This window comes from Trichosurus vulpecula, chromosome 8 (genome assembly GCF_011100635.1).
Source record: "Trichosurus vulpecula isolate mTriVul1 chromosome 8, mTriVul1.pri, whole genome shotgun sequence".
NCBI classification, from domain to species: domain Eukaryota; kingdom Metazoa; phylum Chordata; class Mammalia; order Diprotodontia; family Phalangeridae; genus Trichosurus; species Trichosurus vulpecula.
The window spans coordinates 177,831,049-177,849,516 of NC_050580.1; the positions used below are offsets into that span (position 1 = coordinate 177,831,049).

The 18,468-nt window shown below is 40.1% G+C and overlaps 1 pseudogene; it reads right to left on the reverse strand.

The window, feature by feature from the left end:
* Positions 1-10,726: 10,726 nt before the first annotated feature.
* On the reverse strand, positions 10,727-18,149 carry LOC118829684 (annotated as a pseudogene).
* Between the last annotated feature and the right edge of the window lie 319 nt (positions 18,150-18,468).

The following is an 18,468-nucleotide window of genomic DNA, read 5'->3' on the forward strand; positions in this document are numbered from 1 at the left end:
TACCATAGCAATAAGGTCTTATATTTATATAGCACTGTGCATGGGCCCAGCATATAAGGGCCACTTGGTAATCAATTTTCTCCTGTGTTTCTCAGGAAATAAATTCACAAAACTAAAGCCACAAAGGGATAGTTTCTTGAGAGCCCACCTGCATGTGAAGCAGAAATTTACTATCTTACCGATCCTTGGTATCCTTCCCTCTTCCTTGGAGTTTGCCTGAAGAGGAGCAAAATCTATATCTAGAGACATATTGTTTTTCAATTTTATATTTGCTGAAAGAACAGCCTGGGTCACCTCCTTTAGTTTAAATGTAGTTTTTTTCTCTTTGTAGGATCATGTGAGTGGAGTGGGAAGGAAAGAAAACAAGCATTGATTAAACACCTACTGTGTACCAGGTAAATATTACTACATGCTTTCCAAATATTATTTCATTTGATCCTCACAACAACCCCGGGTGATAGGTGATATGGTTATCCCTATTTTACAGATGAGGAAACTGAGGCAAACAGAGGTTAAGCAATTTGCCCAGGGGTCACTCAGCTAATAAGTATCTGAAGCTGGATTTCAATTAAGGTCTTCCTGACTCGGCTCCCAATGCTCTATCCCTTGTGTCATGTAGCTTCCTGGGAGGGATCAGGCTGGGAAGTTGTGTGATGCCCTAGGTGGCCTTTTTCCCACCTCGGTCTGGGTGGAATGGGAATGTGATATTTCTTCCTATATTTTAGGATGCTCAAGGATTTTACAGAAACCTGATGCTATTGAGAATTTGAGTGTTCCATATGTGACAGTTAACTATATAGAGAGGGTTCAATAGCATTGACAAAGCAGGCCCAGGCAGCTTCCCATGGGAGTCAACAGCATTCCCAGAGTCCTCATGCCAAGCAGGATTAGACTCTGGGGGTAAATTTTTTTTTTAAATGCAATTTATTTATTTAACATATTTGGTTTTCAGCATTGATTTTCACAACATTTTGAATTACAAATTTTCTCCCCATTTCTACCCTCCCCCCCACTCCAAGATGGCTTATATTCTGGTTGCCCTGTTCCCCAGTCAGCCCTCCCCTCTATCACCTCCCTCCCCTCTCATCCCCTTTTCCCTTCACTCAAAAAAGCAGATGGTAGACTGGACGGCAGAATTTCCTGACTAGTATGGAGCTCTTGCGCTGTTCCCTATCTCTCTCAAAATGTGCATAAAACACAGGTTAATCCCACATGCCACTAGACAAATGCTCAGTCCTCTTCTGGGATAGCTCTAGTCCTGGAAATATGGACAATGCTTTCATGGGATTGCGGCAGAAGTGTGGTTCTCTTTGCCAGCCCCATCTGTAGATCCTAAACAGAATCAAGGTTGTGCTCTCTGTTTTTGTACTGATGTTCCTATTTGTCACTAAATTTGTGTTTTCCAGCAGAGCCGCTTCTCTGTGAGCAGCAACTGTAAAATAAATGTACCTCATGTCACTTCAAATGAGAATAGAAATTCTCTCTAAAATCCTCCTTTCAGCTCCCTTTGTCACAGCATCATACCATGTCACAAATTATTTTTCTTTCTTTTAGGAACTTTTGTAATTCTAATCCCATCATTGTTTTGAGATTGGCTTCATTTCTTCCTTATCTTTGTGGCCATTGGGGTTTGGGGATAGGTGAAAGGAAGGAACTTTCTATGGAAATGGACATGAAGAGCAAAGAGGTTCATCACTGGAAGAAAATCATTCTGGTATGAAATAGCGTATATTTGGTTCTGATTTTATTTCCTTATTTTTGTGATTTTTACCTTGTTCATATTTTATTTTGATCATTTGATTTCCCCCCTCCCCTTGTCAAGTTAGCTAAAAGCATGTTGATTTTGTTGGGTTTTTAAAAAAATAATCTTCTAGTCTACTAGTATCATTAGGAGCCATTGTAGAAATATGGCCTTGGTGTGTAGCTGGGCAAAGATAACCGAGTCAAAACCAGACACTATGGGTCTTCTCTTCCAACTTTAGCAAACATTCTTGGAAGTTTCTACAAAATAAATATCACCAATCTCACTTTAGAATGAGGAAATCTACAGAGGAAAGAAGAGAACATGCACTTATCAAGTGTCAGGCACTATGCTAAAAACTTTACAAATATCTCATTTGACCTTTACAACAACCATGAAAAATAGATGTTATTATTATCTCTGTTTTACAGTTGAGAAAACTGAGGTAAAACCGAGGTTAAATGACTTTCCCAGGGTCATACAGCTAGTAAGTGTCTGAGGATAGATTTGAACTTAGGTCTTCATGACTCTAGGTCCATCATTCTAGCCACTGTACCACCTAACTGCCTCAGGATAGAGAAATCATCTTCAGTGGAAAAAGAGCTGAACCCAAGTATCTTGGGTAGTTGACCAGCTACTGCCACTACTAGCTTTGTGATTTTGATCAACTCACTTGATATCTCTGGGCCTTAGTTTCTTCCCCTGTAAAATTTCACTTTCCACCTCTGAAATTCTATGAGTCTATGAAATAACAAGATAAGGGTTAAACCATGCCCCTGCCGGGCTCTGTTTTTAGCCCCATATTTCTCTCAAAGCTCGGTGGAAAGGTAAGGCTTTCCCTCTGAAATCCCTGCCTTCTTTTTAGAGGCATTTTTACCACTGTCGTTTTTCAGTTTTTCATCAGACTCAGAAACCTAGAAACTATGAATAAAAGGCAGAGAAAGGGCTACTCTAGTTCACTGGTCATTGGAAACTAACCTCCCCTACCACATTATACACATCTCTCCTTCTCTCTGAGATGGTTCCATCATTGGCATTTAATTTTCCTATTGCATAGCCACATATTAAAGGCCTGTCCAATTCAAGGAAGAAGTTGGTGGCTTCTAACTACCGCCTCCCACATCATAAGGCAACCGCATCCAACTAGTAACTGAGTAATCGAAACATAAATGTTTTAAGATATGTTGGGGGGGGGGTAGATGTGTGTGGGCAATGTAGAAAAACGAGTCATTTTTAGAGGAAGAGAGCTTTAAAGGAGGATAGTTTTAGGGAAGCTGAGGAAGGATGAAGGGAGATCAAAGTTGTCTTTCTTGAATGTTGGCCTCAGGCTGATGCTGACAAGGTGTAGAGACCAGGGACAGTCTGCAAGCAGAAGCCAGAGGGCCATAGCTTTGAATTTGTTGGAGGTTTTGACCAGAAACCAAAGACTAGATGGGGGATCAATACAAAGAGAACTTTGCTTCCTTGGTGACAGGAAGAAAGTTCTAGTTAGGTTGGTAGATGGAGGTAAGAGTCAGCTAGGAAATAAGACTCTAAATGGGTACTAAAGTTTTTGAATTAACCTTTGCCAATGTAAAGTGAATAATGAATTGGAACTATCACCATGACTTTCCCTCTCAATTCTCTTGCAGTACTCCTTCCCCAGTGTTGTCTGCAATATTAGCTTGGGAAATGGAGGAGAAATCTTAATGAATCTGGATAGGACCAGTGGGAAATTAGCCAGTGGCATTGGAAAAAATTCCTCTAGAGGTTCTTTGTCACAGGAATGGAGCAATTTATATGAAGAGAAACTAAAAATATTGGACTTCTCGAGTCCCAAAAGACAAAGGCTGACAGCGAAAAAAATCAAAGTTTCCAGAGTGATGGATGTGGATGATAATAAACTCTGTTGGTCCTTCACCATTCTTATCTATGAAAAATTGTAAAAGATATAGATAAGCCTAAGAGCCACCAGGCAAATGTCCAGTTGCATTCTGGGGATAGTTTTAACTAGTGTTGCCCTCGCAGCCTCATTTATGTGACCACTTCCTTGAACCTCTGCCTCTTGGGTTTGTTCCTTTTGGTTGATAGTAGCTTCCTTTGGCATCTAATCTTTTATGATATTCATTTTGTACTCCCTCCCCCTCAAAGAGTAAGCTATATATTTACTGTAAGAATATTTTATCAGCACAAATTGACTTAGCTTATCTCAATTCTTGCCATTAGACTCATTCCATAGAATATTTTTTTAATTCTAGCTGTGAAATTCTTCCTCATAATGTCATATATATGGTAGGTAGCATGTTAGAAAGAACTATTCTGTTTGATATTTGATTCTTGAACCTCTCACGAGTTTGTTATCTGTCACCCACAGAACAATCACAGAATCTTGGAGATACTGAGTCCAATCTATTCCTGAAGTAAGGTTTCCTTCTACAATATCTTCCTCCACTCTCCACTTTCCTAAAGTAGTCATCCAGCCCTTGTTTGGAGGTCTCTAATGAGGTAGAACACACAACTAATTCCCACTGAGTGAAGTCTTCAAAGTCTTTGTTGGGCCTACCTAATGCTTAATGAGAGGGTGGTATGGTAATAAGTCTAGATGCTCAGGACTGCCTGAAATCTCAGAAACTCTTGCAGCCTAGCTACGGGTAGGGCCCTCTTTATTGACTGTTTTTCTCTAGCCTAGGAGGTAAAGCCCGTGTTTCCAGTGCAGTATGGCTCTTCTTACTGTGTCCTTTCATAAGCTCATCAGCTCTTAGGAGTACAGGCTTCAGAGGTGGAAGTTCATTTAGTTTAAAACCCACGTTCCATTCTAAAGCTTCCCCCTTATCTTGACTACAAAACTGAATAAACCCGTCCTTGCCTTTCTCTCTTGATTACATCGCAAGTGAACTCAAAAAACATTTATTGTCTAGTTATTATCTATGAGGTAAGTTCAACTCAGCAAGTCTTTATTGCATTCTTTCCATGTGCCAAGCTTTGTGGAAGGTGCTGGGATTACAAAGACAAACAATCCCCGTCCCCAAGAACCTCTAAAGTCTAAACTGCTTAACCTGCCGTTTGAGATCTACTACAGTCTTGTCCCTGAAGGACAATTCCTAGAATTCAATATTGAAAGAGGCCTTAGAGATCACCTCCAACTCTCACTTTACACACAAAATAACCGAATACAAAGAAGGTTCAGCTGCGTGCCCACAGTCGTATAAGCTAATACTTGTAGTATAGCTAGGATTTTAACATTGGGAGTATTACAGTTTTGGTTGCTGGGGTTTTAGGGGTTTGAGATAAGGGAGTAGAGTAAAGATTTGCTGCTTTACCAGTGCCCCCCCCCACCCTCTATTTATCAGGACTATAATTGGCATCATGGAAGTGAAATTCAATTCAACTCAATAAACATTAAGTGCCCACTATGTGCCTGGCAGTGTAATAGGTAATGGGAATACAAGTAAGTAAAAGAGAGAGTTCCTGCCCTCAAGGAGCTACAATCTAATGGAGGAAGACAACACAGAAGGAAACTGAAAACTGGGGGATGATAAAAAGGGAGGTACCTGGTGTTGGGGCATGCTTTTCTCTACAGCGGGCCCAAGCAGAGCTGCTGGTGGAGAATGGAAACAGCTCCAAAGGAATCTTCTCATTCTGCTGAGAGACACCTCTTCACGTTTTACCCCAGAAAGAGGAAAGAGAAAAAGATTAAAAAAAAATAAGACACTTAACAGAGATTTAGACTTAATTGTGAAATACTCAGGAAACCTGGGTGGCCAGGGAAAATGCATGGAGTGTCACATGCAGAGGGAACCTGCCTGGCTTACGAAGGTTTGGAGTTGGGGCAGCTGAGGCCTCTGATGTGGAGGAGCCCCCAGGACCCTCTGGTGATGCCACCCTGCTTCTCCTCCTCTGCAGTGAGATGCTCTCTCCAGGGCATATCCGCTCCTCCGCTATCCTGTTCTGGGGCTATCCAGTGGCCTTCAGCTGTAATGTGTTTCTTTGCTGAGCTGCTGCTGAGGCTATTAGATCTCATCTCTAAAATGTTCCTATCCTGAGGCTATTTTTGGACTTTGGAGATTTAGATTGCAGCCAGCTCCTTCTAGGTGGCTAGTTAGAAAATTCCTGTAGCATTCGTCTGTCTTTCGAATTTTTTTTGTAATCTGCTATATGTCTCATGCTAAACTATAAACTCTTAATTTACCTAGAACAAGAAAAATTACTTTCCACTCCCATGCTGCCAGATGTAGCCCATGCAAGTCAGATTTATGTCAGAGGCTCACCCTTCACCACCTCTTAGGATCCCTTAGTTTTCACAAAGTTCATCACAAATGTCACCTCCTACATGAGGCCTTTCCTGGATGCCCCTCCCACTAGCTATTAGTGCCTCCTTCTTACTTCATGTAGATGCTCTATTCTGTGTCTATTTAGATGTGTATGTGATGCACATGTTGTATTCCTGACAGACCGGGAGCTCCTTGAGAACCAGCACTGCTTCATGTTTGTATTTGTAACACCAGCATCTAACACAGCACCTGACATTCTTAGCAGGCCCTCAATAGATGCTTGTTATTGAATGATTGAACATCCGTGTTGTCCGGTATAACTTTTCATAATCTCCCCACCCTGATTTGTTTCGTAAATTTGGATTTTTGCATTTGACATGCTCTCAAAGCAGCACGCACTTGTCCTTGTTCCCAGTCAGCTTCACAGACTCATGAAATATTACAGCTGGAGGGTTGTGGAGGAGGAGGATGGAGCTGAACACTGAATTTTGGGAAGATATCTTGTTCCCAGATGAAGAAATCTCCAAGGTCACAGAAATAGAGCGATGGAGCAACAACAAGAGAGACCCTAAGACTATATTCTATTTCCCTTCTCAGGGACATTTACAAGAAGAGCAAGACTGATTTTATCTTTAAGAAGACTTCTACTATCTTGAAGATTACTAACTACAGAGGAATTCATTTTTCCACAGGAACAAACCTAACTTTTGTCAACTTCTTGATACTTTCATAATTACCTCTCCCCTCTTTCTTTTCTGCTGTGCTACGTTGCTGATTGGCTCTGTACCTAGACCCCTTTTGCTGTATTATAAGAACCCCAAGTTTGTCCATCCAAGTGGGAGTCTCTTTGTATTCATTTCTCTCGCTAATAAACTCTTTTCTCTTTAGCTAATCCTTTGTTTAGCTGATAGTCTGATATGGGTATTGCCTTAGACAAACTGAGACCCGGGAAAGATCTTAGCTTAAAAAGGCCAAGGTCTCCCACTACGTGCTGAGTCATCACCAGTCATCTTGACTTATGTCTTGCCAGTGGACTCAGATGATTCTGGAGGAGAGAGTCAGGCTGATGACTTTGTGAGGCTGATGCCTCACTTAAATCCAATCCACTTGCAAGTCATTATCCTCATGATGTCATTGGTCCTCTTTGAGAACAAAGGACCACCACCCACAACAATGATAACTGTCTGATCCACAGACCTGTTTGATGATCGAGATCCTTCTCAGACCCATTTGGGGCCTGAGGTTGGAATTCATGAGACAGATTCCTTAGAGTTTTCCTTTTCCTTATTCAGTAAATGGCCAAATATATACCCCTCATATATGAGAGCATTTTTTTCATGTAAAAATAAAAAGCATTCTCTATATGACTGTAATGGAATATTATTGTACCATAAGAAATGATAAAATGGATGATTTTAGAGAAATCTAGGAAAGCTTATAGGTATTTTAAAAAAATTCACAGGATGATATTGCAATAAAGTTACACTTTTAAACATTTTTAGTGCTTATTGTCCTAAAATAAGATTATTTATTGATTTGATTTGGACTTGTGATTTCATTGGTATGGGGAACTCCTGGTGAAGAAAGTTCCTCAACCAGTGCAGATAGGTCAATTTATGTGACTCATAGTTTTAAAGATTTGACTGGAGACACTAAGAAATTGAGTGACCTCTCCAGGGTCACATAGCCAGAGGCTAGACTTGAACAAAGATCTTCCTGGCCCTGAGGCTGGCTCTCCCTCCATGATTATTTTATTTTGTATTTTAAATTTTATTATGGTTTATTTTCCACATTCTTTTCTTTTTAAATTTTGAGTTCCAAGTTATCTCCCTTTCTCCTCCTCACCCCTGCTTCACCCACTGAGAAGACAATATACTGTCAATTATGCATGTGAAATCACAGTCCATATTATTCATATTTCAAAAAAAGCAAGAAAAATAGAGAGAGAATATTATACTTCAGTTTGCACTCAGAGTTCATAACTTCTCTCTCTTGAAGTGGATAGCATTTTTCATCATGATTCCTTTGGAATTGTCTTGGATCACTATATTCATCAGAGTAGCCAAATCTTGCCCAGCTGATCATTGTTAGAACATTGCTGTTACTGTGCACAGTGATCTCCCAGTTCTTCTCAATTCATTTTGCATCAGTTCATATAGATGTTGCCATGTTTTTCTGAAACCACCCCCTCATCATTTCCATTAGCAGAATGGTAATCCATCACAATCACATGCCACCACTTGTTCAGCTCTTTCTCGATTGATGAGCATCCCTTCAATTTCTAATTCTTTTTAACACTAAAAGAGCTATCATAAATATTTTTTGCATACATATTTACTCTTCTTTTTTGTTGATCTTATTGGGATATAGACCTAGTAGTGGTATTGCTGGGTTGAAGTGTATGTATAATTTTATAGCCTTTTAGGCAGTTCCAAATTATTTTTCAGAATGGCGGACCAGTTCACTTCTCTACCAGCAGTTCATTAGTGTCTCTATTTTCCCCTTCAGCATTTATCATTTCTGTGAGGAGATACTTCAGAATTATTTTAATTTGCATTTCTCTAATCAATGGTGATTTAGAGCATTTTTTTATATGATTATAGAGAGCTTTGATTTATTCTTCTGAAAACTGCCTCTTGCTCTCCTTTGACCCATTGGGGAATGGCTCTTTTCATTAGGAATGCTTGAAAGTCCATTTTTTCATTAAACATAAATCCCCGCCCCCATGTGAAGAATTATACTCAGTTTTGCTGAGTAGATTATTCTTGGTTGTAATCCTACCTCCTTTGCCTTCTCAGTCCTCTGGTCCCTTAACGTAGAAGCTGCTAAATCTTATGTGATTCTGACTGTGGCTCCATGATATTTGAATTTTTCTCTGACTGCTTGAAGTACCTTCTTTTTGACCTGGAGCTTTGGTATTTGGCTAGATTATTCCTGGGTATTTTTATTTTGGGATCTCTTTGAGGAAGTGATTGTTGGAGTCTTTACATTTCTATTTTACTCTCTAATCTATCAGAGCAATTCTTCTTGATAATTTCTTGAAATATGATGTCTAGGCTTTTCCCCGTGATCATGACTTTCAGGTAGTCCACTAATTCTTAAATTATTTCTCCTTGATCTATTTTCTAGATCAGTTTTTTCAAATGAGATATTTCACATTTTCTTCTATTTTTTCATTCTTTTGACTTTGTTTTATTGTTTCTTGATGTCTCATGGAGTCTTAGCTTCCATTTGCTCAATTCTAATTTTTAAGAAATTATTTGCTTTAGTGAACTTTTGTATCTCTTTTTTCCATTTAACTAATTCTTGCTTTTTAAGAAGTTATTTTATTCAGTGGATTTTTCCATTTGGCCTATTCTGCTTTTTAAGGAGTTATTCTTTATAGTGGATTTTTGTGCCTCTTTTGCCATATATTTCCTTCTGTATTTTTTTTTCCTCTTTTACCAAACTGTTAATTCTCTTTTCATAATTTTCTTGCATCATTCTCACTTCTTTCCCCAATATTCCTTATATATATGTATACACAAATATATTCAAGTGAAAAAAATCCCTCAGCATTCATGTCCAAACTGTGCCCCCCCCCCTTATTTTGCATCTTAAATCTATCACCTCTTAGGAGGTAGGAGGTAGAGGGAAGTGGGTAGCTTGTTTCCTCATGAAATCACAGTTGGTCCATTTTGACCACATTCTGACCACAGTTGGTCAGAATTTTAAAGGCAAAGTTGTCATTGAAATACTCTTTGTAGTAGCAAAGAACTAGAAATCAAGCATATTATTTGGAAAATGAGTGAAAAAAATTATATCACAGGAATGTGAATATTTTTGTGAAGAAAGAAATAATGACTATGAGGAATTCAGAGAAATATTAGAAGATTTGTTTGAAATGATGTAGAGTAAAATAATTAGAGACAGGAGAATATATATGATATACAATGACTGTGTAAATGGAAAGACCATTACAGGGCAATTTGGTGGCACAGTGGATAAATCTTTAGGCCTGGAGTCAAGAAGACCTGAGTTCAATTCCTACCTCAGTCATGTAATAGTTCTTTGATCCTGGGCAAATCAACTCAACCTCTGTCTGCTCCAGTTTCCTCACCAGTAAAATAATAATAATAATTATAGTATCTACCTCTCAGTTTTATTGTGAGAATGAAATGAGATAATATTTATAAAGCACTAAACACAATTCTTGGCAAATAGTAGGTGCTTCATAAATGCTTATTCCCTTCCCCCTTCCCTCCCTTAATAGGAAATCTGAACAAACTGAAAACTGGTTAGTAATCTGGGGAAAAGGCCATGAAAAAATCTATTCCTCTTATGGAAAATATGTGGGGAGCTACTAAGAAAGAATATCATATATAGTCAGACTGCCGGATACAGTTCCTGTATTAAATGTTTTTGCTTAATTTTTTTAACCTTTAGGGAATATTAAATTCAGAGAAGGAAGGAAGGTGGTATATGTTGAAATGACTGTGATGTAAATATTAAAAGGATTTATTATATATTTGTATGATTATATAATAAATATTAACTCAGATTTTAAAAAATAAGTTATTATATAAAATGTATTATATATGGAATATTATATTTTTAATATATTCATATAATTAAAGAAAATGGCCCTAATTCAGATGAAGAGAAAGAGAATTCAATTCTTTGGTCAATAATCTTTTTTAGATACTCTATTCAGCAGTTCTCTCCCCCTTCCAACTAAAAATGCTCCGACTCCCACTCATGCCTCCCTGAGTATCCCCAGCACAATGTCATTGTGTAGGGTGTAGATGAAAGGGTTGAGGAAAGGTGCCACAACACTGCTCAACACTGAGGCTTTTTTGTTTTTTTCTGGGAGAGAGTCACATAGATAATACTGTGATCCCACCAGCAATCACTACAATGGTTAAGTGAGAAGCACAGGTGTTAAAGGCCTTCTTCCTCGCACTGGCTGATGGGATGTGTAAGATGGTCATGATGATGTAAACATAGGAGTATCCAGTGAGGATTATGGAGCAGAGGATGACTACGGAAGATAACAGGAAATCCATCAACTCAATAAATGTTGTGTCTGTACAGGCTAGGGCCAATAGAGGCCCATTGTCATAGGAAAAGTGGTTAGTGATGTTGCATCCACAGAAGGCTTACCTAGAGATAAATGTTTTGGAGCAGAGAACAGATAAGAAACCACCCAACCATGAGAAAAGAACCAGTCCAATTCACACAGAAGTACTGATGATGGTGTCATACTTCAGTGGGTCACAGATGGTAGTATACAAGTCATAGGACATGGATGTTAGTAGAAAAAACTCCACTGTCCCCAGGAAAAAGTAGAAAAAACACTGGGTGATAGCGAAGACAATGGCCTTATCCCCAGTGGCCAAATTGGCCAGAACCCTTGGGGAAATGACAGAGGTGAAGAAGATGTCCAAGATGGAGAGATTGCAGAGGAAGAAGCATATGGGTGTGTAGAAGCATGAGTAGGACACAACAATGCAGATGATGAGGATGTTTCCCAGGAATGTAATCAGGTACATGAGCAAGAAGAACACAAAGAACAGTAGCTCCACCTATCTGCTGATGGGAAAACTGAGCAGAATGAACTCAGTCCACTGTGGTGGTCTGATTCTCTTTTGGTGTGGTCATTGTGGGTTTCTGTGGGAACAACGGGAAAAAATCCTTTGGGATGGAAATGAATAGATAAAATCTACAGCTTCTGTCTAGGCAACTACGGAAAGAAAGAAAACTTATGTGAAGAAAATGTTATATTAGAAATAAAAAGTCCTGAACATACCAGAGTTAAAAACTAGTTTTTTCGGTGACAGACTAAGGACATGGCTATGGTGTGTGGTCAGCCAGAGGACATCAAGTTGAAAACAGAGACTACAGATCTTTTCCACCAACTTTTAGGAAATGTTCTCATAGTTCTTTATACAATAACTACCACCAGCCCCACCTTGTAGTCACAATATTTTCCCCTTTATTTAAAGATAAATCCCTTAAACTTCTCCATCCTAGAACTTATGAATAAAATGAAGAGAAAACGATTATCTGAAATTAAACTATCCAAGTGAGTCAACTACTTCCTTTCCTGTCTCTGAGACGCCTTCATCATTAGTATTTACTGTTTGATTATGACGGACACATGTAAAAGGGATACTGTGGCTTAATGATTCATGGTCCTAAATCCTCAGAGTATCTGAGTAGCTCAGAGCATCTGTGCATAGGGGGTGTGTTTAAATTAAATTGTTCATTCTGCACCATTGGTTCCCTCATCTCAATCCTTGGGACCTAGTAAAATAAGATTTTTGTTAGGAATTGAGAGTACAGTATATTCTTGCTATTAGAGCACATTGCTTATAGGTAGAGCTCAGTGTGAGCAAGTGAATGTTGGCCTCCAAACATCTCCTTGGAGTCAGTCATATGGTAACCTTAGCCTAGCTGAGACCAAAGTAATCCACATTAAATTGTTTTTAGATATGATATTGGGATGAGTGGCTATGGGCGAAGTATGTGAAAAATTATCATTTATTATCATTTTACAGGAAAATGAGAAATGATTAAGGTAGAGCAAAGATGCCTCTATTGGACATTTGTCCAGAGTTGTAGGTGAAGAAAGAGTCTAGATCAGAGATGGTCTGTGAACAGAAAAATAGGGGGACTACTTGGATTTTGTGTTTGGATTTTGACTGGGAGATGAACATGTAGATAATACCAAAAGGATTTTATTTGTTCTTTGACTAGCCCTCTGGTTGTCACTGGGGGTAGTGGTGGTGGTAAAAATAAGAGCAACTTAGGAAATAGAACTAGATAAGACTACTAATAACTCTATTTTCATATTAACCCGTAAATAGAAAGTAATGAGTTGACACCTGCAATTACTTCCCTGTATATAGTTTGAACACTGGAATCTCTACACATACACTGAATCACTTGTTCTCTGCCTGACTACTCTTCCTAAGCTGTATGCCTCAAAGAACACCGTGGGAGACAATCACAGCAGAATTACATGGGGGAGTTGTAGTGATGGGAATATGGGCTGTGGAGGAGAAGCCACAATGAATCTGAGTAGGACCAAAGGAGATGGTTTTAGCGAATCTCCACTTGCGGCTTTTTGTTGCAGGGCTAAAGCATTTCTAATGCAAAAGCAGGCTAAAAATATAGAACTTCTTAGTATAAAAGAAAAAAAAAAGATCTGAGATAGAATAAAAACATAGTTTTTAAAATGTTGAAGGACAATGGATAGGGTGAATATGGATATCTTCACTAAATCCTAGAATATTAGAATGTGGGAGCACCCCTTAATTTCTTGTAGACTAGAGAGTTCTATGTTCCACATTTGGGGGGGATGTACCAGCTCTGCCACACCAGCACTGCTCCTTCCCCAAGAACCCCCAACTCGGACTGGGCTTAGATCTTCAGCAGGCTGAGCACTTCTGCTCTGATCCGCCACTTAATTCCTCCCACCAGGTGGGCCTGGGGCCAGAAGCAGCAGCTGCTGTAGCTGCCCCACCTCTGCTGCCCCCGGGGCTGGAAGCCGAACCACGAACTCCTTCCACTCCCGCAGCTTTTCCCACTAACCTCCGCTGTCTTTGGTGTTTGTGGGTTGAGAAGTCTGGTAACTGCTGCAGCTCACTGATTCAGGGTGCTAGGGCACTTTCCGCCCAGCTTCTGGTCCGGTTGGTCCGCGCAGCTCACGCTGGGCTTGGCTGGGCTCGGCTGGGCTCGGCTGGGCTCGACTCCCCTCTGCTCCCAGCTCCATGCGGGATAGACCTCACCCAGAGACCATCAAGGCTGTCCTGGGCTGGAGCCCTGCTTCCCTCTGCTGTTTTGTGGGTTCTGCCGTTCTAGAATTGGTTCAGAGCCATTTTTTATAGGTTTTTGGAGGGACTCGGCAGGGAGCTCATGCTAGTCCCTGCTTTCCAGCCGCCATCTTCAGCACCCCTTAATTTCTGAAGAAAATAGTTGTTGGATAAAAAAATTAATTGCAACTTTAAGCAATAAGTAGTGAACTCAGAGAATTCACTACTCTTAGAGGTCATATGAGTTAAAAAATTAATAGGATCAAGAATCTTTTTTATACATTCCTGAATGATAATGAGCCTTTACCAATCCTAATTTTTTTGTTGTTGTTATTTTGTTTTGTTCTTGTGAGGCGATTGGGTTAAATGACTTGTCCAAGGTCATAGAGCTAGTGTCAAGTGTCTGAAGCCAGATTTCAACTCAGGTCCTCCTGACTCTGGGGCTGGTGCTCTACCAATCCTACTTCTGGCAAATTGAAAAAGGTACAGATGAATTTATAAGCCATGAGGCAAATGGCCAGTTGCCCTTTTGGGACTGTTCTCCTTTGGGATCATCTTCACATCTTCCTTGGCGCTTCCTAGAAGCTTCACTTCTTGAGTTTATTTCTGCTAATTGGAATCTGTTACCACCTCTAACTACTTACATTAACACAATGGCTCTTAACTTTTTTTGCGTGTCATCAGCCCCTTCTGTAGTTGGGTGAAGCCTATGGACCCCTTTTCAGAATAATGCTTTTAAATGCACAAAATAAGATGTATATGTTTACAAAGGAAACCAATTAATTATATTGAAATATAATTACCAAAATGTTTTTTTTTAAAAGTCCGTGGACATCAGGTTAAGAACCTCAGCCATTATCCTTCTTTAGGACAAAAAAAAAAGTCATCTACATCTACATATACACATAGTATCTGTAAACACTGACTATTTTCTAACTCAATTCTTGCTTTTGGAGTCATTCCATGGAACTTGCTTGTTTGGCTCTTGCTCCGAATTCTTCTCTTACAGACATGTGTTCACTTTAGCCACTCATTAGAAAGGTCTCTTTGACTTTTTTGCATCTAATGCCTGACACCAACAGAATCAGAACCACAGAACCTGAGAGTTGGAAGGACCTCAAAGATTGTCCAGTTCAATTTATACCTGGAACAAGAATCCGTTCTATGACATACTTGACAAGTGACCATCCAGTCTACACTTTAAGATCTCTACTGAGGCAGAACCCACAAGCTCTTTCAACCCAGTGAGGTCTACACAAGTTTTTAGGTCTTGCCTCACCCTTAGTTAATGACATAGTGATAATAGGTGGAGGTGCTGAGAAATGTCTGCAGTCTCAGGAATTCTTTGTAACTCATCTACCACTTAGACCCCTCCCTGCTGCCTGTTCCTGTGCAGACTCTGGTGTGGAATCAGCAGTAAGTCTGGGTTATAAGCTGCTGTATTGCTCTTTTTCCCACCCTGCTTTCCTTTCTCCTTTCTCCCCTGCTTCCATAAGATCATAGATTTTGGGGTTCAAAGTTCCTTTATTTCCAAACTCTCAAGCTCCCTTGCTCCTCACAACCAAGCAACATAATCTTTGTGATTCCTCCTTGGCCACAGAGCTAGAATAGAGAGGAAAAGAGCAGTGGGTTTGGAGTCAGAGGAGGTCCTACTGTGTTCTCGCTGTGTGACTGGGCAGCCCATTTAAGTGCTGAAGGCCTCAGCCTGGCACAGTGGGGAGAGTGCTGGGCTAGGAACCAGGAAGTCTTAAGTTCAAATCTCACCTCAGGCACTTTCCAGTTGTGTGACCACGAAGTCACAAGTCACCCAACCTGTCTCAGCTTCAGTGTCCTCCTCTGTAAAGTGGGGCTAACAAGAGTAGAGTATCTTCTTCACCCCATTGTGAAGGACCAGATGAGATAATACATGTCCAGTGCTTTCTAAACCTTAAAGCGCTATATAAATGTTAGCTATTATTATTATTATTATTTAGTAGTAGTAATAAAATCAGGGAGCTAGACTAGCTGATTGCTAAGGTTGTTTTTTTTAATATTAAAACCTATGATCTCATGATTATAAAGAAAGATAAGGAGTTACAGACAGAATCCAAATTGTCACCTGCTTCCCCCCTCTCTGTCTCCTCCAACTCCTGCATCCCACCCTTAGCATGCCATGTCAGGCCATGCAAGCTTAGCACCATGTCTATTACTGAAATACAACAAAACCCTTCACCACTGACCATGATTCGTATCACACTGAACATCAAATTGAATCTTCATTGATATGCATTATATAAAATAAAAAGCCAGCCTTTCTTATAGTGGTTCTTGTTTGTCCTAACAGTAGTGTCTCCACCTAATTCTACTGCAAATTATAAATAAATTAATCTTACCTTACACAGCATATCCTGTTTGTGATGACAGAGAAGGCCAGTCTTCCCAGTGGGATATTGCAAGGCCCTCTCCTTGACCTCCTAGGATAGAGAAGTGAAAACCTTTGTTCCACCTGTTCCTTCCATTCTCCAGTAGAGTCAACAAGTTTGATGAAACTGCAAATACTCACATCATTCTAACTGAGCCTGGTGATGCCAGCATCCAGGAGCCCCTCACCCATAGAACACCTGGCCAGAGGCAATGCTGCTGTCTTTGAGCTCTGAGATCTCAGAATTCCAAGACCTCTACCTACTGCAGAAGGCTGCTGTATTGAGACTCCTGATGTCAAGACTTTCAAGGTCTTTGGCCTATGTACATTTGCCCTGATGGCTCAGTGGAAGATAGACAACAGAAAGGCTCTTGGGCTTGGTTGTAGGACCTGAGTAAATCATTGTTGGCAGAGACCAGGGTGCTGTAGAGTAGCAGAAAGATTCTTATTTGGGAAAGTTAGCTCCAGGACCCAATGATAGGAGATGCCTCAAGGGATACAATTTACTTGTCTCTGAGCACAAAACTTTAGTTTGAAGCTCTTGATGATTAAATACTTAGGGGACTGGGCCAACTCAAACATGTCTATACTAGAAGGAGTTGGCACCAAAATACCAGCTCTGATGTATAATACCCTTTACTGCTACCTAGTCCTGTCTCTTCTTCCTTTGTATTGCTTCTCTAATCTTTCCCATTTTTTTTTAATTCTCATTGCTACCACTTGACTCCTGGACCTGATATCCTCATATCTGCAGTAGAAAAGTGGCTTTCTAATTTGTCTCCCATCTTCTAGGCTCTTTTCCAATTCACTCTACCTGTCTCCACCAGATTAATCTTCCTAAAATTCTATATTTTTGCTTCATTTTTTCTTGCATTATATCATGACATTATATCATTAGACATTCAATGTCTAACAAACATTTATTAAACACCTATTATGTGCCAGGCAATGGGGTATACAAAGACAAAAATGAAACAGTTCCTACTTTTTGGAAGTTAAAATGTTCATGTTGCTTGGCCTTCCTTTCAAGATCCCTTATAAGCTTCCCTTTCAACCTCATTTCCTACAACCAGCAGGATTTAGTACTGAAAAAGATCTTAGGGATAATTTAGTTGAACCCTTTTCTTTTGCACAGGAGAAAAGTTAAGTCCCAGAGAGGTTAAGACAGGGGTGGGGAACCTGAGGTCTTGAGGCCCCATGTGGCTCTCTTGGTCTTCAAGTGTGGCCCTTTCACTGAATCCAAACTTCACAGAACAAATCCCCTTAATAAAAGGATTTGTTCTGTAAAACTTGGACTCAGTCAAAAGGTTGCACCCAAGTACCTAGAAGGCCACATATGACCTCGAGACCACAGGTTCCTCACCCTTGGAAGTAATTTGGTCAAGGTCATTCATGTGATAAATAATAGAGCCAGGATCAGAAGTATAGGTATTTTGGTTTCTGGATAAGAAGTTCTCCAGCTCTACCAACTTTTTGTGGTCTGTGTGAGTTATTGCTGGCATTATGTGTAATTGGAAAGGGGTTGAAGGGAGCATTCTTACTTTAAGGCAAATAAGACTTGAGGAGGCAAAATATTTCCTTGCAGCTGAGATAAAAGGAATTCAAAACAGAGACTCAATGCCTATGGGTCTTTCTAAATGGGTGTCTGTATCTCAAAAGAGCTAAAATCGCTGGGAAAACGTAAGTGGAGGGAACACAGCCCCTGGGGCACATATGTGGACGTGGAATGTTCATGGAGGGTCCATCAACGTGGAGGGAACTTGCATACCTAAGGGAACTGACAAACCTAAGGAAAGCTGTGGCCAGGGTGATTCATATCTGATTCTGCAGAGCAACCAGCGTCCTCTGGTGATGTCATTGTGTCGTTTATCACTGCTGAGCCGCTCTCTGCTGGCATCTCTGCTGACCTGCTGTTGCTCTTTGCGGAGTTTCTCTGCTGAGCAACTGTCTTCCACTGTCATCTTCTTGTCTTCAGCTGTGATTTAGCTTCTTTGCTAAGGGGCTGTTGGGATTGCTCTCTGCTCCTGTCCATTGGTCTTCAGCCACAATTCAGCCTCTTCTCTGAGCTGCCATTGTAATTACTAGTGTCTCAGTTCTCAAAAGCTTAACACCTAAGAATATTTCAGTTTTGTTGCAATTTAGACCCCAATAAATTGGACCCAGCTGGCTGGATTGAAAGCTCTGGGGCATTTCAGTTTGTCTTTTTTATTCCATTTCTCAAGCTGCTACTTGGAAGGGTGGAGGGAAAGTCACACTAAATTCTTATTTGACTTAGAATGA